The following is a 23,795-nucleotide window of genomic DNA, read 5'->3' as shown; positions in this document are numbered from 1 at the left end:
TCATCATTAAAATAAAACAAAATAATTATCTTTGAAAGAAATTTAGTCCATAATTGAAATATTTTCCTCAAAGGAATTTCTGTCTCCCATAGTTTCTTTCTCAAGAAAATATTAATCAAAACTTTCCACTGAAAAAAAAAAAAAAAAGAGATGCCATATTTGCTTCATGATAGCACCGTATCCTAAATATCAAAACTAAACACTAGTATTATGAGAAAGGAAAATTACAAGCCAATTTTTCAATGACTACATGGATCAAATACTGCAATCAACATTTAGAGTTAAGCAGACGTCATATGATTGAGTGTCCTCCTATACCATATAAAGAAATCTAGTTCTACACTGAAAGTAATACATAGGGTTGGGAAGGTTTTCAGAAGAGAGAAAATAAGTAGGATTCTAACCCCCTAGGACCTTGTATAATACAGTCAAAAGAAGATATGATTGTTCAATATAATTTCTCCACTCAATATTTCATGTGCCAGTAAGGAAATAAAAACTACAACTTTTGAAAGTTAATACTGAAATATTAGTATCTTCCTGTGTCATGAAGACTACTGAATACTGGAATATAGAAGTTCCTTGCAGAAAGATTCAATGTGGTATTTGCGAGCTAAGAAAATCTTCATGGGTGGAAGAAAAGAAAATTAGTTTTATTATACATAACCCATAATAATAATAATAATAAACTGAGCAGGAAAGTAGAAGAGAGTTTATTCCTGAAAGAGATGAATATTGTGAGAAGAGGGAATAAGGCTATGATAAATTTTGGGCTATGGGTCTGTATCTCCTAGAGAGTATTGTCTTCCATGTAAAACATCTTTAATACAATAAAAATGAAAGAACATCAATTTAAGTGAAGCAAAGCATGTGCATACTATATTTTTACACAAAAAAACATGCATGTTCTGCATCTGTTTGTTTGCCAACCTTTGTCTCCCTGAGGTGGTATTATGTAAATAGGCTATGACAATTTTTTCCAATAATAAGCAAAAACAAAATTAAGTAAATGGTATAGCAGCGCTTATGAAAATATCTGTAGGGGAGGATGGGTAGAGGTTGATAAGCAAATATAGGAGGCACATGTTACTTGTGTAGAAATAGGGGTAAATACAGTAGGAAATCAGATCAGATAACAGGTAGAGCAAAGCAGATAAATGAGTTAGGAGTTTAAAATTGAGATAGACTTCCCAAGCCTATACCCTCTTATTTCCAAAGGCTATTTAAGTGTCTGTGTTGCATGTTCTAGTTTTCTATCAGTTGGAAGTTAGTGAAACTGACTTCATCAAAGTCCAAACTATAAAAAGCACATAATTTCACCCTTGAACTTGCATAATTTTGTGCACTCACAGCTGCTTTCTGAAGTCTGGACTTATTTTGTTTTCACTTTTTCTAACATTCAAGTACTTAGTATTTTTTTACATATGAAGTACACAGTAAATGTTTCTTAAGATGAAATAGAAATGAGTCTGGAAGAGATGAGTCTATGAGAATACTATTTGATGTATCATTTGTTGGATTTAAAAGAGATGTTGTCAGAACTGATGACAACTAAGATTTCTTCATTTTCTTCTTATGCATTTATCTTCCTTGAAATTTATACAGGGCTAAAATCTTTCAGGGTTCCAAAGTCAAAACAAGTAGTAGACTGGGTAAAATCCAGTTGGCTTAATCATACTTGAAACTAAAGTACAGAACACCTTCTACTCAGAATGTCAAATTGCAGGTTAAAAATGAAATTATTTACTAGTGTAAAAGCAAGAAACATTTAAACTCTGGGCAGCTTCCGAAAGATGCTCACAGTTGGTCTACCGAGCATGCCATCTCAGTTGTATTGCTTTGGACTCTACTTGAATGGATAGGAAAACACATTATTAAAAGGATCTATTTTATTCAGATAATTCAGAGGAAATAGTATCTCACTCTTTTTTTCTCACATTTTCAATAAAATGTTTACCAAAATGCAATTGGAAAAAATGGTCAACCTCTCTCATTAACTAATTGTCACCAATTAATTTCTAATTGTGTTCACAATTTTTTTTCAAAATGCAGCAACATTATTTTCAGCATATTGTTTAAACATTATCATTATTCTTCTCAATGTTTTTTTCATCATCCTTAAAAGAAGCTCAGTGCTATACCAAAAAATGACTCTTGGTAACCACTAACAGAATCTAGTCTCCATACATTTGACTATTGTGGATATTTCTTTTTTATTTTTAGCTAATTTCCATGATACTCAAGTTAACATGTGTCTAACCTTTAGTTCTTGTACTGTAGTGGTTATGAAAAGGGCTGCTAACCTCAATGTCAGCAGTTTGAAACTACTAGCCATTCCTCTGGAGAAAGATAAGGCTTTCTGCTCCTGTAAAAATTTATAGCCTCAGAAACCCTATGCAGAATTACTATGAGTCAGAATCGACACCATGGCACATAAACACCCTTTAGCCAGTGAATAATTCTCCCTTCCTTCTCACCCCCTGATAACTATCATAGAATGTGAGGATAAAAAACTTTTCTTGATTTTTTGCAATAGTGGTCTCATGCAATAGTTGTCCTTTTGTAATTGACCAATTTCATTCATCCCTCAGTTCTTCAGGTTCATCCATGTTATGAGGCATTTCACAGATTCATTGTTATTTTTTGACAGTGCATAATATTTCATTGATTTTTCTGAAATAAATAACCAGATCTTTTTTTCAAGATAACTATGGGTGAATTGAAAGTTCCAACCTTTCATTTACAAGTCAAGTGAGTTAAATATCCATACCACCCAGGGACATCTGGAACCCTCATTAAGCCCAAGAGATTTTAATATAAAGAACTAACAAGCATAACATTGTTGTTGTTAAGTCTGTTCTGACTCATAGTGTCCCTACACTGGAGAGCAAGTTTCAGTGTTTCTTCTGACTCCATTTTGGTCTTTTCTTTTTAATGACCTTTTGCTTTTTCCAGTAAGATGTTCTTGATGCCATTCCACAACTCTTCTGGTCTTTGGTCATTAATGTCCAATGTATCAAATTTGTTCTTGAGATGGTCTCTAAATTCAGGTGGGATATATTCAAGGTCCTATTTTGGCTCTTGTGAACTTGTTTTACTTTAATTTTCTTCAACTTCAACCTGAACATGCATATGGGCAATTAATGGTCTGTTCCATACTTGATCCATGGTGAGGGTCGTGTGTTTAATTAACTTTTATATTTTTGACAAAAAGTACTTGCACTGAATAAGTCCTTGGTCTTTTATATCATGTGAAGTCTAAAACTTAGCATATTTATTATATTGAAATGCATAATGTAATAGATTTCTAATAATCTTCCCTAAAACCTTTGGTCGCTCAGTTGGTTTTGGTTTATTTCCTTATAGGTTGGTGTTTGATTTTTCTTTTATTTCTTCTCAATTCACACCTTGGATCTTTAGATCACAAGAAAATGAACTTCCTGACTAATCTTGATACCAAAAAAACACTTTAAAATATGACTTCACACTCATATTTTCATTTGCTCAAACACCCTCACAATCATTTCATTTATCAATACAATAAATCTATCAACACTACCAATTTCTAATTATCCATCGTCCCAACCTTTTCTTATCGAAACTAAATGTCTTGTTCCATCACCATACTTACTTCATTGTTTATGCCCACATTTCCTTTGTTCCTTTCCAGATTTTTAAAAAATAAAGTCCTAATCTTTATGAATTCAAGTACACTGTCTTTTATATGACTTAAAATAAAACAAGATAATTAAAAAAAAATTTGTAATATCAACAAAGACATCCCTAATAGGGCAACCTTCCAGGGTGTCTTTCCTTCAAGCAGGTACATAGGAATGCCTAGAAATAGGAATGCCAATTGCATTTGCATTATACTGCCAACATCAGTATAGTCTCCACAATTACCACAGAAGAGTAAGATGACATGAAAGATTCTAAGTAATACTTTATGTCCCAGACCTAAAATAGTACTGATAATTACTTTCTCACATTGCACTTGTCAGTTCAATCACATGGCCACATGAGCCTTCATGGGATCTTGGGTAATACAGTTCCGAGGTATTGATGAGCTGCTTATCTGTTTCTTACTCATAATACTTTTGATATTCTCAGGACAGACTATTAAGTACTTCAAAACTATTGGAGAAAACATTAGATATTCATTGAAGTTTAAATTCAGGATAACAACTTCAAAGCAAACTTATGACAACAGCAACAGCAAAAACAGAAAACTGGTTCTTTTCCTATAAATATTTCAAGTAGCAAACTTTCATACACCCATGTACCTCATCCTTTATCTTGAACTGATTACTTCATTTTGTACTCTAGAAAATGAAATCTACAGATAAAATCGTCCACACATTTCCTTATTAAAAATTTCAAACCAAGTGTATTAAAATGCAAAAGGATTCTCCAAGTTCTTTTGTCACTCTGTCACCATACTGTGGGGGCTTGCATGTTGCTATGATTCTGGAAAGTATGCTATCAGTATTTTAAATACCAGCAGAGTCAACCATGATGGACAGGTTTCAGATGAGCATCTAGATAAACAGACAATAAAGAAGGGGAGACGGACTACTTCCAAATATTTAGTCACTGAAAACCTTATGAATAATGGTGAAACACTCAGATACCACCAAAATATTGTCAGATATAGTGCCAGAAGATGACCCCCTCAGGTTGGAAGTCACTCAAAATACAACTGGGGAAGAGCAGACTTCTCAAAACAGAATTGACTGAGAGGCAGGGCTTGAAGGGGGATAGGATAGAGATGCAGTGAAGTTCACTATCAGCAATACAACAGAATACCAGGTGAATCGGGATGAAGATAGAGCTCCAAATCTCTGAACCATTTGGTAGGAATATTTTTAAAATCTGAGGCTTATTTATAGATAGTGCAATTTGTAGCATAAGTAAGAAATCACACACTTTTTAATATGTCAGGCTAGGAAGCCTGGAGCCAACAACTTGGGCGAGACCAAAAGGTAGAACAAAACGAAGAAGCAGACCCATCATGGAATAACACCACGGAAACTTTGGAGCAACTGTGGACAATACACTTTGTCAGTTTTGCATTGTTCAGAATTTTTTTTTTTTTTTTTTTTTTTGGTGTCTATTCATTGGACTCACCACTGTTTATGCATCTCCATTCTGGTGATTACAGAAGGTGCCTGAGCGAGTGGATATCCCCCACCCCCACCACTGGTGGGTTCTTATGCCATGCTTGTGCACAGATATTCTAAGCCCAGGCCACAATGAATTGATTTTTAATAGGGAAAAGGCCAGAACAAGGGATGTAGAGAGGGAAAGAGAACTTAAAAACAAGACAGGCAGAAAATTAAATTAAATCCAGCATAATCCTAATATCAAAATTAAAACCACCATAACCCTCATACCAAAACCAGGGAAGGATGTCACTAAGAAAGAAAATTATAGACCAGTATCCTTCATGAACATAAATGTGAAAATTCTCGACAAAATCCTAGCCAACAGAATCCAGCAGCACATTAAAAAGGTAACACATCGTAATCAAGTGGAATTCATATCAAGGATGCAAGGATGGTTCAACATAAGAAAAACAATCAACATAATCCACCAAATAAATAAGAAAAATGAAAAGAATCACATGACCATATTGATTGATGCAGGAAAGGCATTTGACAAAATCCAACATTCATTCCTGATAAACACCTTCAGCAAAGTAGGGATTGAAGGGAAATTCCACAAAATAATCAAGGACATATATACAAAACCAACAGCCTACATTACTCTCAATGGAGAGAAACTAAAAGACTTCCCTCTGTGAACAGGAAACAGACAAGGTTACCCTTTTTCACCACTCCTATTCAATATTGTGCTGGAAGTCTTAGCAAGAGCTATACAGCAAGACAAGGAAATTAAAGACTTCCAAATTGGCAAAGAGGAAGTAAAACTCTCTCAATTTGCAGACAATATGATCCTATATGTAGAATACCCCAAAGACTCAGTAAAAAAAGCTACTAGACTTCATTGGAAGATTCAGCAAACTGGCAGGATATAAGATCAACTACAAAAATCAGTTGGAATCCTCTATAACAAAAATGACAGCTCTGAAAAGGACATTAGGAAAGCAATATCATTTGCAATAGCCACCCAAAAGATGAAATATCTAGGAATAGGTGTAACCAGAGAAACAATCGACCTACCTATATGAACAAAACTACAAAACATTACCACAAGAAATCAAAAGAGACCTACAAAATTGGAAGAATGTGTCATGCTCCTGGATAGGAAGACTTAACATTGTGAAAATGTCAATACTGCCAGAAGCAATTTATACATATAATGCAATCTCAATCCAGATTCCAATGACATTCTTCAAAGAGCTGCAAAAACAATTACAAATTTTATATGGAAAGGAAAGAGATCCAGGGTACACAAAGCATGCTTAAGAATAATAAGATTAGAAACCTCTCAGTTCCCAACTTCAAAATTTATTACATGGCTACAGTGGTCAAAACAACTGGTACAGTGAAAGATACGCTGATCAATGGAACAGAATCAAGAATCCAGAAATTAACCCATCCACATACAGCCAACTGATTTTTTGAAAAAATACCTAAATTTATCGCATGAGGAGGTGATAGTCTCTTCAACAGATGGTGTTGACAGAACTGGAAAGCAATATGCAAAAGATTGAAACAATACCTTTACCTCATGCCTTATACAAAAACCAACTCAGCATGGATTAAAGACCTAAATGAGAATCCCAGAATTACAAAGGCCATCAGTGAAAAAAGAGGGACAAATGTGAGGGCTCTAATTCAGGAAATACACAGATTAGCAAGCATTTTGAAATCTAAACAAACAAAAGTAGACAAAATGTATGATTGGGACATTCTAAAAATTAAAAAACTTATGTTCATCAAAAGACTTCACCAAAAGAGTGAAAAGGGAACCCACAGAATGGGAAAAAAATCTTTTGCAACAACATATCAGACAAGGGACTCATTTCTAAAATATATAGGAAACTGCAACACCTCTGCAAGAAAAAGACAAATAACCCAATTAAAAAATGGGCACAGAACATGAACAGACACTTCACCAATGAGGAGATCCAGGCAGCCAACAAACATATGAAGAACTATTCACGATCACTAGCCATTAGAGAAATGCAAATCAAAACAACAATGAGATATCATCTCACCCCAGAAATAACATCAAAGATTAAAAAAAAGTAGAGGGCAATAAATGCTGGCAAGGATGTGGAGAGACTGGGACACTGTTCTGTTGCTGGTGGGAATTGAAAATGATCCAACCTCTCTGGAAGCAATATGGCGTTTCCTCAGAAGTTTGGAAATAGAAATGCCTTATGTCCCAGCAATTCCTCTACTTGGTATTTACCCACAAGAAATATGAGCCATAACACCAGTAGATAGACACACCAATGTTCGTAGCTGCACTGTTTACAATAGCAAAAAGATGGAGACAGCCTAAGTTCCCATCAACTAAAGAACGGATAAATAAACCATGGTACATAGACACAATGGAATATCATGCTACCTTGAAGAATAACAAGGAAGCTGCAAGCCACCGCATAACATGGATGAACCTTGAGGGCGTTATGTTGAATGAAATTAGTCAGTTACAAAAGGAGAAATATTGCATAGGATCACTACTCTAAAAGACTATAAAAAAGAACCCATACTGGGGGGAAGGCATTATTTGCAGGTTTGAGACTAGACACAGGATAAATTGAGTGCTAGGGAGGGAGGCAATACACAAGAAGGGGGAGGAGAATAGAACAAGGCTGATTGTAAAACAATTAGGCAGGTTTGCATGGGTTATGTGGGACAGGGATAAATAATACTGTATGCACAACCTTGGAGCAACAGGGATTTGGATACAGGGATTGAAACATGGTTGGAATAGGCAAAAGGGGGAAATAATGTTAAGGTGCTTGGCTGTCTTTTCTTTTATGTATAAATGTTTTATTGTGAATTGTGTGATAGTTTACATGGGAGAACATTAGTTTTATATTCATTCTATCATACATCGTTTCATTGCCATAATTAGTTACCATCCTGTCCATGCATCATCACCCAACCAAAGGATATACCCTGTAAGCCTGCACAACCCCCAACGGTCCTCAGCACACAACCCCTTTCCCTCTCTGAATCTCAAGTCCCCAGCCTTCACGCCATCTTCTCTGCCTCCATCTCGGGCCTCACTGCTTCTCTGGGTAGGGTCTCACTCTCTGCTCTTCTCCATTGATGGTCCCAGGGCCCTCCACTCCTAGACTGAAAAGTTAATCACTCCCCTCCTTGCTATAAAATATCTACCTTTACATTTCCAACCCTCACAATCAGTCCTGATAACAATTATTCACTATTGCATCACAAGAGACCCATCTGCATTTCATTTCATCAGCCCTTCCTGGACAGGCTGGATACTATTCACTGGAGACTCTACCTTCCTCCACACCCTTTGGATCTAGGTTCCTCTTGAAAGTTTGTAAGCCAGTCACTTCTTTCCTTTGTATCCCTCCCCCCATTTTGGGTAGCCAATGTCCAAGTTGCCCATCCCTGTCTACTCTGTGTGTGGAGGAGTTGGGAATAATTCTTGCAGCAGAGATTTGTTTTCTCTTTTGAGCTACTGCATTTATAGGTGGAGGTCAAGTTTATCAAATTGTATCAAATGACACTTTTTTCCTCTTCTTTCTTCTTCAGGTTGAGTTCTGTTCATCCAGTCATTGAAGCCAGGTCAAGTGGGTATCATCTGAAAGTGTGGGTGTTCTTGTTTCTGTCCACCCTCCTCTTATCAGCTGGATGCTTCACTCTCCACTCTAGTCCTCTATGGCTTTGACTCTGAGCCCATGAGACCCCAGGTCTTGCCACGCAGCAGGCCGACCAGGTCTCCACCTGGGATCACAGGAGTCTGCTGAATGATGTAGGACTTAGCTTGCTGCTTCGTCGATGTTCTTCCCTCACTTCCCCTTATGGATGATGAGCGTGTATTCCCATTGCGTCTTAGTTTTGGAAGAGGATTTGCACTGAGAGGACCCAACCACTTGCCTTGATGTCTCCTGGGCAAGCAACTTGTTTGTTCTTGTAGTAACAGTCGGACTGCCCTTATTGTTTTGTATTTTTTCTGTAGGTCTTTCTTTCAAGAAGTCTCTTCTGGTTTTCTAGCTGCTCCAGGCTGGTCTGTTCGTCCTTTCAAGTGGAAAACTTCCCGTCTTTGAAGATCTGGATGTGGCTCAGGCTTCCACCTATAGTCTTATGTAATGCAGAGGCTCCTCAGGAAACCTCCTTCAATGGACACATGGTAGCCCCATTTTAGGTATTTCAATCTGTTAATGCACGGAAAACCAAGGTACAACAGACATTGACTGTCTTTTGAATCTTGGTTTCCCTGGCATACCATTATTAAATAGACACTCGAGGGGGATAAAAAGGAATAGCCAGAAATATCACCTCAGAAAGCTTGTAAGTCCGTCTTCTGCCTATAACTGATTGGAATACCCACTTGATCTAGCTTCAATGGCGGGATGATCAGAGCTCACATAGAAGAAGAAAGAAGAGGGAAAAAAAGTAATGTGATACAATTTGATGAACTGGACCTACTCCTATGGATGCAGTTGCTCAAAAGAGGGAACAAATCTTTACAGCAAGGATCATTTCCACCCCTTCCATACTCAAAGTAGACAGGGATGGGCAACTGGGACATTGGCTACTCAAAATGGGGGGCAAGAAGTGACTGGCTTAAAAGCTTTCAAGAAGGAGCCTAGATCAGAGGGCAAGGAGGATGGTAGAATCTCCACTGAATAGTATCCAATCTGTTTGGGCAGGGCTGATGAAAGGAGATGGGGATAGGTCTCTTGTGGTACAATAGTTGTTATCAGGACTGACTGTGAGGGTTGAAAATGTAAAGGTAGACATTTTGTAGCAAAAGGAGGGGAGTGATTGACTTTGCAGTCCAGGGCTGCAAGTCCCTGTGACCATCCAAGGAGAAGAGCAGAATGCGGGACCCTTCCCAGAGAAACAGTGATGCCAGAGATTGACACAGAGACGGTGATGTGATGAGATGGAGTCACTGGGGAGTCTAGATTCAGAGAAGGAGAGGGGCTGTTTGTTGATAACCAGAGGTTAGCTTGCAGGGTATACCGTTTGGTTGGTTGATGATGCATGCAGAGGATTATAACCATGGCAATGAAATGATATGTGGTAGAATGAATGTAAAGCTAATGTTCTCCGGTGTAAACTATCACATAATTCACAATATAACATTTAAAAAAAAGACAAAACAGTTGACTATGAGGAGGCAAATGGAGTAAATCTTCCGAGATCTTCATTCACTGATAGGGCATTACTCAAAATGAAGCAAAAAGCTAGAAACAATAATTAATAATTGGAACATGGAATGTACAAAGTATGTGTCAATGAAAATTGGAAATTGCTAAGATTAAATAGAATGAATAAAATTTGGTATGTTAGGCATTAGTGAGCTAAGATGGACTGGTATTGGCCATTTTGAATCTGACAATCTTATGGATTACTATGCTGCAATGACAAATTGAAGAGGAATGATATCATAATCATCATCAAAATAACATATCAAGATCTTTTTTGAAGTACATTGCTGAAGTGATAAGAAAATTTCCATGTGCCTACAAGGAAGACCCATTAATACCACTATTATTCAAATTTACGCACAAACCACTAAAGTCAATGATGGTCAAATTGAAGAATTACCAACTTCTTCACTCTGAAATTGTTTAAACATGCAATCAAGATGTGTTGACAATTACTAGTGATTGGATTGCAAAGGTTGGAAACAAACAGGAATAATCGTTGGAAAATATTGTTGGAAAATATTGCCTGGATACCACATGATAGAGATTTGCGAGACCAATGACTTCTTCATTGCAAATACCTTCTTTAAACAACATAAGAGACTACCATACACACAGACTTCTGCAGATGGAATACATAGAAATCAAATTGACAACATCTATGGAAATAGACAATAGAAAAGTTTCATACCATCATTCAAAACAAGACCAGGGGAAGACTGTGGAACATACCATCAATTGTTCATATTCATGTTCAGATTAAAGCTGAAGAAAATGAAAATTAGACCACAAGAGCCAAAATATGACTTTGAATATTTCCCACCTGAATTTAGAGATCATCTGAAAAACAGATATAACACATTAGTTGTGAAAAAGAAGACCAGAAGACTTGTGGGACGACATCAAGAAGAGCATACAGAAAGAAAGCAAAAGGTCATTAAGAAGACAAGAAAGAAGGAAAAGACCAAAATGGATGTCAGAAGAGACTCTGAAATTTGTTTGCCAGCATAGAGATGTTAAAGCAAATGAAAGAAGTGAGGAGGTAAAAGAACTAAATAGATAACTTCAAAGATCAGTTTGAATAGAGAACGTCAAATATTAAAACAAAATGTGCAAAGACTTGGAGTTAGAAAACCGAAAGGGAAGAACATGCTCAAAATGAGGGAGCTGAAGAAAAATTCTAACCTCGACTTGAAATATTGAAGGATTCTATGGGCAAAGTATTGAATGATGCAGAATGCATCAAAAGAAGGTGGAAGGAATACACCGTCACTGTACCAAAAGGAAATTACCGATGTTCAATTATTTCAAAAGGTAACATATGATCAAGAGCTTATTATCCTGAAGGAAGAAGTCCAAGGTGAATTGAAATCATTGGCAATGAATGAAGCCCCAGGAATTGATGGAATGCAAATAGAATCTTTCAGCAAACTAATGCAGCACTGGAGGGCCTCACTCATCTATACCAAGAAATTTGGAAGAAAACTACCTGGCCAACTGACTTGAAGTGATACATATTTGTGCCCATTCCAAAGAGAGGTAACCTAATGGAATGCGAAAGTCACTGGACAATATCATTAATAGCTCATGAAAGTAAAATTTTATTAAAGATAATCCAAAACAGCTACAAACGTACTTTGACAAAAAACTTCCAGAGGTTCAAGTCAGATTCATGAGAGGACATGGAATGAGAGATATCATTGCTGACACCAGATGGATCTTGCCTGAAAGCCAGGAATACCAGAAAGATGTTTGTTGTTGTTAGGTGCCATAGAGTCGGTACCAACTCATAGCGACCTTATGCACAGCAGAACGAAACACTGCCCGATCCTGGGCCAACCTCACTACTGTTGCGATGCTTGAGTCCACCGATGCTGTCACATGGCCAATCCATCTCGTTGGGGGTCTTCCTCTTTTTCTCTGACCCTCCACCTTACCAAACATGATATCTTTCTCCAGTGACTGGTCCCTCCTGACAATATGTTCGAAGTATGAGAGGTGAAGTTTGGCCATCTTGGCCTCCAAGGAACACTCTGCCTGCACTTCTTCCAACACAGATCTGTTGGTTTTTTGGCACCCCACGACACTTTCAATATTCTCCTCCAACACCATAACTCAAAAGCATCAATTCTTCTACCGTCTTCCTTATTCACTGTCCAACTTTCCCATGCATATGAGGTTATTGAAAATACCATGGCTTGGGTCAGGCACACCTTAGTCCTCAAGCAGACATCTTTGCTTTTCAACACTTTAAAAAGGTTTTGTGCAGCAGATTTTCCTAAAGATATTTATTTATGCTTTATTGCCTATGCAAAGGTTTTTGATTTTGTAGATCATGACAAGCTATGGATAACAAGTGATTATCCTACTGGGGTCACTCACTCATCTTTGCCATGGAATTTGGTAAAAAACTATCAACCAATTTGAAGAGACCCATATTTGTGCCTATTCCAAAAACATTCCTGGTGTGGTGCTGTAGGATTATCACTTGATCATAAGGTTTATTTGAACTGCAAGGTCAGCAGTTCATATTTACCAGGAGCTGCTCAAAATCCTATACTGTGTCACTCTGTGTTGGAACTGACTCGATGATACATAACAACAGCAACACACTTAGATCCATTCTTCAAAAAGGTGGCCCAACAAAATTCAGCAATCATTGAACAATATCACTAATATCACATGTAAGTAAAATTCTGCTGGAAATAATTTTAAAATGGGTGCCACATTACATTGGCAGGGGAAATGCCAGAAACTCAAGCCAGATTCAGAAAGGGAGGTAGGACTGTGAATATAATTACTAAGGTAAGATGTATCTAAGCAGAAAACAGAAAATACCAGAAATATCTTTACTTTATTGATTATGCAAAGGCTTTCAAATGTGCATCATGACAAGCTATGGATAACATTGCAAAGAATGGTTATTCTAATACATTTAATTGTGCTTTTGAGAAATCTGTACACAGACCAAGAGATAGTCATAAAGAGATACTGAATGGTTTAAAATTAGAAGTTTTGTGCTGGGTTTGTATTTTTTCACTCTACTTATTCAATTTGTGTACTGGATTATATGAAAAAGGCATAACATGAATATGATACAGTCTTGGTTGTTTAAAGTGAAGAAGAGTTAAAATCCTTACTGTTGAAGCTCAAAGACCACTGCCTTCAGTATGGATTGCATCACAATGTAAAGAAAACAAAAATTACAACTGGAACATTAAATAACATCATGATAAATGGAGACAAACTTAAACTTGTTAAAGATTTAATTTTGCTCCTTATAATGATCTATAGAAGCAAGGATGGGAAGACTTCATGTCTCAGACTTCAAACATATTAGAGAAGGACATTATGCTTGGTAAAGTGGAGGGCCAGCAAAATAGAAGAGACTCTCAATGAATTGAATTGCTACATTGGCAGTAGAAATGGTCTCAAGAGTAATAATAATTGTGAGCATGCGTCAGGATTGGACACTGTTTCTCTCTGTTGTACTTACAGTCTCTATGATTCAGAGATAATTCGACAACACCAACAAATCAATAGTAAGCTAAATATTGAATAATGCAGGAAGCATCATAGAAAGATAAAAGGAATATACAGAGTCAGTGTGCCAAGTTTAATTAGTCAATATTCAACCATTTAAGGATGTAACGTATGATCAAGAATCAATGGTACTGTAGGAAGAAGTCCAAGATGAACTAGCAAAACCAAGACTTGTGGAATTTTTTAAATCTAATTGATATGTTTCAATAAACTAGTGCAGTTTCTTATCACACACTCAGTAGTCTATGATAAGAAATTTGGGCTACAGCTACCTGGCCAACCAACTTTTAGAGTTCCATATTTGTGCCTATTCTAAAGAAAGGTGATCCAACAGAATGCAGAAATTATCAAATGATATCTTTAATATCATATAATTTTAATGATGATAATTCAAAAACAGCTGCAGCAGCAAAATGACAGTAAGCTGCCAGAAATTCAAGCTGGAATTAGAAAGGGACATGAAACTACAATATCATTAGTGACATCAGTTGGATATTGACTAAAAGCAGAAAATACTACAAAGATGTTTACTTCTGTTTTATTGTCTACGAAAAGACATCTTCCCATTTGGATCATAATGGACAATGGGTTACATTGAGAAGAATGTGTATTCCAGACTATTACATTGTGTTCTTGGGAACCTGTATATAAACCAAACAACAGTTGTTTGAACAGAACAAGGGGATACTGAGTAGTTTAAAAGTCAGAAACTGTGTGTGCTGGGGTTTTAGCCTTTCACCGTATTTATTCAATCTCTATGCTGAGCAAATAATCTGAGAAGCTGGACTATATAAAAGACATCAGGATTGGAAGAAGACTCATTAACAACCTATAATATGCAGATGCAGAACTTGCTTGCTAAAAGCAAGGAGGATACACGTGACCCACTTTCTGATTAAGATAAAAGAATACAGCCTTCAGTATGGGTTACAGTTCAAATAAAGAAAACAAAAATCCTTACAACTGGACATATATACAACACCATGATAAATGAAGAACAGATTGAAGTTATCAATTATTTTATTTTTCTTGGATCCGCAATCAGTGCTCAAGAAAGCATAACACAAGAAATCAAAGTATTACATTTACTAAATCCACTGCAGAAAATCTCTTTAAAGTGTCAAACATCAAAGATGCAACTTTGAGGATTAAGGGGTGGGGGGAGGGCTTACATAAATTATAGTATTTTCAATCTTCTCATATGCATGTGAAAATTGGACAGTGAATTAGGAAAATCAGGGAATAATTGATATATTTGACTTGGGATGTTGGTGAAAATATTCAAAGTACCATGAAAAATTAGCATATCTGTCTTAGAAGAAGTACAGCCAGAATGTTCTTTAGAATTATGGATAGTAAGACTTTGTGTCTTTGAAGATGTCATCAGGAGGCACCATGGGAAAGGATATCATGCTTGGTAAAGTGGACTGTTAGAAGAACGAACAACTATGTCCTGGAGGAAGTATAGCCATACTACTGCTTGTGCCACTGATGTGTCACTGTAGCATCTGCACTGGACTTCAAACCAAAAGGTTGGCATTTTAGTAGTGTCACTATGAGTCGGACTGTTAAGTGCTGTCAAGTCAATCCCAACCCATAGAAACCCTGTATAGGGTTTCCTAGGAGCGGCTGGTGAGCTTGAACCACTAACCTTGCAGTTCAAATGGCTTTGCAGTCTGGTGCATTAACCCATAGTTCCACACTAGGACTAGATAGCACTTAAAACAAAAGCAAAAACAACTACTTGGATTCAAGGATGATGACACTTTGTCTCACATACATTGAACATATTACATATCATCAGGAAGGACCAGTCATTAGAAAAAAACATCAAGGTAGGTGAAATAGACGGTCATGGGGTAAGAGGAAGACCTCCAACAACATGGATTAACACAGTGATTGAAGCAGTGGATTCAAATATAACAAGATTGTAAGGGTGGCAGAGAACCAGGCAGAGTTTCCTTCTGTTGTTTGTAGGGTCACTCTGAGTCAGATTCAACTAATGGCACCTAACAACAACAGGTCATTTGGGGAATATTGTGTGATTTCTAGGAGTCCTCATGTGGTGCTTTAGAATAAGCATTGATCAGTTTGACTTATGATGTTCGTGCTTCAAACGTACCAGTCTCTCCTCAGAAACCACATACAGAGTCACAATGACTCAATGGCTTTTAGCAACAACAACATGTGATTCCTAAAGTAAAAAAAAAAAAAAAAAAAGGCATACTCAAAACGCACATGATATTTTGCATGAAATTTTAAGTAACTCTGTCAATCCTTGAACCCATCACCTGACTCCCCATGGCCATATTGATTGTTGGTTGAGAACATTTATTTTAATTAAATCAGGTTATCAGATACCTGAGTACTTATTTTACTGGTTTATTTTTCACCCATATCCCATAGAAATGCTGTTACTGAATTTCACATTATTAATTATATGCAAAATGCCATAGTGATTGTTTTATGGTCCCTGAGTGGCACAAACTATGTGTGCTCCACTACTAACCTAAAGCTTGGTAGTTCAAATCCATCCAGCCACACTTTAAAAGAAAGATCTGTCAATAAAAACCTGGTGACCGGAAAGATCTCAGCTACTGAAAATTCTAATGAGCACAGTTTTCCTCTGAAACACATATAGGTCTCATGAGGAGGAACTGACTCCATGGCAACATTTATAGTGATATTTACTATAGAAATATTTTTAAAGCTTTCCTTAACTATAATGTATTTTGGGGGGAGTCATAAAGTCTTGATGTCAGATCTTAACATGAAGAAAATTTTAACAATTAAGATTAAACAGTTTATTAGATGATTTTTAATCCAGTGAATAAAATGCAATATATTTTTTTGCTGTGACAATTAAATATATAGACATTCTGTGAGCCATTTGTAGCAAGTGTAAAATTACATGGCCTCCATTTATTTAACTATTGTTTTTCATCCTTTTTGCCTTTGTCTAAAATTCTTTTTCCTCTAACATAAATGCTTTGTAACAAATTTTAAACAATTGCTGAATAAGAAAATGGGTGTAAGCAAATCTTGTAATTCATGCTTGGTTTGCTGCCAATCCCAGGGAAATGCTTTAAAAACAAATCTTCACTCTGGACATCTTTTTAGGGGTACATTCCAGAGCATACAGTTATATATGAAGTGCTTATAATTGCATATTATTTAAATTACAAAGTAAGGATCATTTGCATTTTATCAAAAGCATATTTTCTTAATATCCAGTTCAAAGGGGAAAATTCAACCAAACTGGTTTATTCTTCACTGTATTATATAAATATTAAGATATGTCTCCCACTTGATGTTTAGCAAAAATAGTCTAGCATAGCCAAATCTATCCTTTGTTTTTATCTTTGTCACTTGTCAAAAACAATACATCTTTATAGATGTCACAAATGCTTCCAGTACCACAGTTTTGTAAAAAGTTAGCTAGAGCCCCTTCTGACACTTGCCCTCACTTCACACTGTTTACTTCTGGCAGTAACTATAAATTATAAGAACAGTGCTACACAACTCTTAGTTTTTATGGAACTTATTCCATGACCTGCATTTTACAAACTACATTGCTTTGTTGGTTCTAAGTTCCAGATTTTCAGTAAAATCCTGATAAAATTAAACTAAATACTTGTTGTTGTTGTTAAGTGCCATCGAGTCGATTCTGACCCATAGCAACCCTCTATAGGGTTACCAAGGAGCAGCTGGTGAGCTTGAACCACTGACCTTGCAGTTCAAATGACTTTGCGTTTTGATGCATTAGACCACAGTGTCATACCAGGACTCCAAAACTAAATCTTAGTGCTGCCTAAATTCTTCTATTTGTTATCTAGATAGGAATGTGGCCATTACTGATGTGTATAAAATTTTCTTTAATTGCTTTATCTTTTCACATATGTATCTATCTGTACATTTATTGATATATTTATTCTTTTATCCAATGAAAATAAAAGACATAGCTTGAAAGAATGTTGACAGTCTACTAAAGGAGATTACATTGCTTCATGATAAGCATTTTAGTGGATCATTATTATCTTTGCATTTAGGTAAAATGAGTTCTGCATCTATAATTATTTTGCCTAATGTGAATTTAGGTTCAACAAAAAAGAGGAAGACTCCCAATGAGAAGAATTGACACTGTGAACAACAATGGGCTTAAACACAACAATTGTGAGGATGGCACAGGACTGGACAGTGTTTTGGTCAGTTGTGTGTAAATCACTTTGAGTCTGAACCAACTCGACAGTTGTTGTTGTTGTTAGTTGCCATCTAGTTGGTCCCGACCCGTAGTGACCTTATGCACAGTAGAATGAAACACTGCCCGATCCTGGGCCAACCTCAGTATTGTTGACACACTTGAGTCCATAGATGCTGTCACTTGGCCAATCCATCTTGTTGGGGTCTTCCTCTTTTCCTATGACCCTCCACCTTACAAAACATGATATCCTTCTCCAACGAATGGTCCCGCCTGACAATATGTCCGAAGTATGAGAGACAAAGTTTGGTCATCTAGGCCTTTAAGGAGCACTCTAGCTGCACTTCTTCCAAACCAGATCTATTGGTTCTTTTGACAGCCCATGGCACTTTCAATATTCTCCTCCAACACCATAACTCAAAGGCATCAATTCTTCTATGGTCTTCCTTATTCACTGTCCAGCTTTCACATGCATATGAGGTTATTGAAAATACCATGGCTTGTGTCAGGCGCACCTTAGTCCTCAAGCTGACATCTTTGCTCTTCAACACTTTAAAAAGGTCTTGTATCTAATGCAATACATCGTCTGATCTCTTGACTGCTGTTTCTGTGAGTGTTGATAGTTGATCCAAGAAGAATGAAGTCCTTGACAACTTCAATCTTTTCTCCATTGATAAGAATGTTGTTTATTGGTCTAGTGGTGAGGACTTTTGTTTTCTTGACATTGAGATGAAATCCATACCGAAGGCTGTGCTCTTTGATCTTCATCAGTAAATGTTTTAAGTCCTTTTTACTTTCAGCAAGCAAGGTTGTATCATCTGCATATCACAGGTTGTTAATGAGTCTTCCTCCAATCCTGATGCCATGTTTTTCTTCATATAAACCAGCTACTCGGATTATTTGCTCAGCATACAGGTTGAATAAGTATAGTGAAAGAATACAACCTTGTCGCACACCTTTCTTAATTTTAAAACATTTAGTGTTCCCATGTTCTGTTCGAACAACTGCTTCTTGGTCCAGGTACAGATTCCTCAGGAGTACAATTAAGTGTTTTGGAATACTCATGCTTTGCAATGTTGTCTATAGCTTGTCATGATCCACACAATCGAAAGCCTTTGCGTAGTCAATAAAGCATAGGTAAACATCTTTCTGATATTCTCTGCTTTCAGCCAAGATCCATCGGACATCAGCAATGATATCGCTCATTCCACGGCCTCTTCTGAATCTGGTTTGAACCTCTGGAAGTTCTCTGTCAATGTATAATTGTAGCCATTTCTGTAATACCTTCAGCAAAACTTTACTCACATGTGATATCAAAGAGATTGTCCGATGATTTCCACATTTCGTTGGGTTACCGCTCTTTGGAATGGGCACAAATATGGATTTCTTCCAATCAGTTGGCCAGATAATTGTCTTCAAAATTTCTTGGCAGAGATGAGTGGATGTCTCCTGTGCTGCCTCACTTTATTGAAAGATTTCAATTTTTATTCCATCAATTCCTGGTGCCTTGTTATTTGCCAATTCCTTCAATGCACTATGGACTTCCTCCCTAACTTGACAGTACCTAACAACAATAGTGTGAGTATACTTGACTTTTCACTTCTTTTGATAAATATTTTCACTTATTAGAAGACAGTTTCATACAGACAATTTTAAATCACTGAATGTAGTTACTTCACATTTAATCAGTTTTCATTCACTTAAGATTTTATGAGTGAGGTTGCTATATAGGATAAGCACTGGACTGTAAGCCACAGTGTCTAGGGTTTGAACCCACTAGCTGCTCCTCAGGAGAAAGATGAGGACTTCTGTTCCCACAAACAATTACAGTCTTGGAAACCCTATATGGGGTCATTGATTCAGAACTGACTCAATGGCACTTAACAACAACAAAGAACTAAGGTTTTATATATCATAATTAATCTTAGGTATTGTAGAAAGCAAATACTTTTTTATAATTTTTAATGTATTCCATTCTAACATAATGTTTTTCAGTTATATTTTTATAAAATTAAAAATATAAGCATTCTAAATATATAGGATGTAGACCATCCTATCTTGTTTAGAGTATTTTCCCTATTATCAAACATAAGAATTTTCAACAAGTGTGTATTTATTTTGTACTGTTTTCTAGTCACAAATAAAGATTTGTGTTCATGAAATTGAAAAAACTTATTTCTAAAAATAAATTCTAAACTATTACGATAGCAGAATTTTAATATATTATTAACATGATATACATTAGCTTATTGAGTGCTTTGGAAATGGAATTTAATCTCTTTATGAAATATGTTTATTAAACTTACCTTACTTGCTGGTGGTGCTGGTTATGTGCCGTGGAGTTGGTTCCGACTCGTAGTGACCCTATACAGAGTTTCTGAGGCTATAAGTCTTTATGGGAGCAGAAACCATCATATTTCTCCCGTAAAACAGCTGGTAGTTTTGAACTGCTGACCTTGCGGTTCGCAGCCCAATTTGTAACCAGTACGCTACCAGAGCTGAGGTAAAACATTTCCCAGTTAGAACTTCAAGGGTCATAATTCAAAGTAAGCACAATAGAAAATAAACTACATGGAAATAGTTCACTCTTTTTTAAAAAGTAAATTCCATTTTTAATTGTGTGGTTTTTGTGAGTTGGCTACAATTCAGCCTCTAATACATTTGGTAGCTAACACAAGTTCAAGGACCACCTTTCTTCTTAGGTTAAGTAAATGATCCGTAAGGAAGTCTGCATTGTAACATGTAAATTTGTTTACCCATAAGAAATCACACTCTAGAGTCATCAGAGTAATATAAATGTGAAAAGGATAAGTATTAGTTCAATGTTTTGGAATATTTTAATAGCTTTGTGAAGCAATGATCCCATGAGAATTGTGCAATGTAATGCTATAAGGCTTTGGATCAAAAAAAATTACTTTTCTCATCTCAAATTCTTCCCAGTTTCATCCCACCCACCCAAATCTATCCACCAATATTGGAGGAGAAAAGTACTATGGTGTGGAATTTTTCTGTTTGTTTCTTTGGAATTCCGATACACATAAATGAATTCATTATTCTTATAATTGATGTGGGGATGATCTACTTTTCTTCTATTTAATAATTAACTCCCTCCTCATTTTTTTCTTTATTGCAAGCTCCACTATCACAAAAAGTACTTCCCAATGTAGGTGTCTACATTTTATTCAAAAAATAAATCATAATAATTTACCAATAAAAAAAACAAAACACTTTTAGGTTTTAAAATTATAAAATAAAATACTTTAGGTGAAAATAGTTCTGAAATACACTGCACATTTCTTTATCTTAAAAAGCACACTAATTAGCTCTTTTTGTTTAGTATGTTTCAGGATAATGAGTGTGAACCCCACACTGTTATACTTGGCTGCCACATCACAATGCCTAAACAGGTTATTAAGGGATTCCTTTAATTACAGCAAATTACCACAAATCACTCCTCTTTCAGTCTGTACATCTTATAGTTATACTTTTTCTCTGCTTCTCCTCTTATTGTTAGGCTGTGAGCAATCACATCATTTCTTAGATTCCCCATCTATGAAACAGATAAACAAAAATAGTAGTCACTTCTTCAAGGATTTGCAATGAATAAATCCATTCATTTATAAAATAATTAGATGGCCTGGACGGTGGTTTACCAGTAACCATTGAGTCACACCAGAAGTCCTGGTGTGGTGATGTAGAATAAACACTGGACTGCTAAATGAAAAGCCAATGGTTCAAATCCACAAGCCACTCTTCAGAAACCTTATACAAAGCCGCTCTGACTTGCAAGGAGCATGGAAATATTGTCAGATATAGTGCCAGAAGATAAGCCCATTAGGTTGGAAGGCATTTAAAATATGACTGGAGAAGAGTTACTTCCCCAAACTAGAGTAGACTGTGATGATGTGCATGGAGTAAGGCCTTCTGGACCTTCATTTTCCGATGGGGAACAACTCAAAATAAAAAGAAATAGCTGTAAGCATCCATTAATAATCAGAACATGTAATATACCAGTATGAATCTAAGAAAATTGGAAATTGTTAAAAATAAAATGGGACACATAAATCTTGGTATCTAAGCATTGTTGCTGTTGTTAGGTGCCATCGAGTTGGTACCGACTCATAGTGACGCTATGCACAACAGAACGAAACACTGCCCGATCCTGGGCCAACCTCACTACTATTGCCACACTTGAGCCCAGTAATGCTGCCACTCTGACAATCGATCTCTCTGGGGGTCTTCCTCTTTTTCTCTGACCCTCCACGTTACCAAACATGATATCTTTCTCCAGTGACTGGTCCCTCCTGACAATATGTGTGAGCCTGGCCTCCAAGGAGCACTCTGACTACACTTCTTCCAACATAGATCTGTTGGTTCTTTTGCCAGCCCATGGCACTTTCAATATTCGCATCCAACACCTTAGATCAAAGGCATCAATTCTGCTATGGTCTTCCTTATTCACTGTTTAGCTTTCACAGGCATATGAAGTTATTGAAAATACCATGGCTTGGATCAGGCACACCTTCATCTTTCAAGCTGACATCTTTGCTCTTCAACACTTTAAAAAGGTCTTGTGCAACAAATTTGCCTAATGCAATATGCCATTTGATTTCTTGACTGCTGTTTCCATGAGTGTTGGTAGTTGATCCAATTAGAATGAAGTCCTTGAAAACTTCAATCTTTTTCTCTTTGATAGTACTGTTGTTTATCTAAGCATTGGCTGTGTGCTGTGGAGTCCGTTCTGACTCATAGCTACCCTGTACAGAGTGTCTGAGGCTGTAAATCTTTATGGGAGAAGAACGCCTCATCTTTCTCCTGTGGAACAGCTGGTAGTTTCAAACTGTTGACCTTGTGGTTCGCAGGCTGATTCGTAACCACTATGCTACCAGAGGTCCTTAGTGAACTGAAATTGACTGGTATTGGACATTTTGAATCTGACAATCACATGGTTTACTATGCCAGGAATGACTAATTGAAAAGGACTGGCATAGCATTCGTTATCCAAAAGAATATATCAAATTATCAACATCTCTCTTGAAGTACATTGCTGTCCATGATAGGATAATATCCATACTCTCACAAGGGAGACCGGTCAATACCACTATTATTCAAATTTATGCACAAACGACTAAAACCAGTGATGATGAAATTGAAGAGTTCTACCTAGTTAAGTCTGAAATTAATCAAACATGCAATCAAAACATATTGATAATTACTGGTGACTGTAATGCAATGGTTGGAAACAAAGAGGAAGTTTCAGTAGTTGGAAAATACGACCTTGGATGGAGATCCTAAGATAGAACTTTGTAAGATCAATGGCTTCTTCATTGTAAATACTGTTTTTCAAAAACATAAAAGACCACACCAGATGAAATACACAGAAATCAAACTGACTTCATTTGGAAAGAGATGCCGGAAAAACTCCATATCATCAGCCAAAACAAGGCCAGGGGCAGGCAGTAGAACAGACTATCAACTGCTCCTATGCAAGTTCAGGCTGAACATGAAGAAAATTAAAACATGCAATTTTAAGATATATTTCCGGTGATATTAGAATTGTTGTTTTCACTGTGCCTGTATATAGCAATAATCATTTAAACTTTTTTTTTTTTTTTTTGTGGGCTACTAAAGTGGTTACGAATCGGGCTGCGAACCTTAAGGTCAGCGGTTCAAAACTACCAGCTGCTCCGCGGGAGAAAGATGAGGCTTTCTACTCCCGTAAAG

General features: G+C 36.6%; 1 pseudogene; it reads left to right on the top strand.

The window, feature by feature from the left end:
- Window positions 1–15,727: 15,727 nt before the first annotated feature.
- The window catches only part of LOC102823238, a 61,116-nt pseudogene continuing 53,048 nt past the window's right edge, over window positions 15,728–23,795 (top strand).

This window comes from Chrysochloris asiatica, unplaced genomic scaffold (genome assembly GCF_000296735.1).
Source record: "Chrysochloris asiatica unplaced genomic scaffold, ChrAsi1.0 scaffold00120, whole genome shotgun sequence".
Classification (NCBI taxonomy): Eukaryota; Metazoa; Chordata; class Mammalia; order Afrosoricida; family Chrysochloridae; genus Chrysochloris; species Chrysochloris asiatica.
The sequence above is the reverse complement of the archived record's forward strand: the minus strand, read 5'-3'. Positions and strand labels throughout refer to the sequence as shown.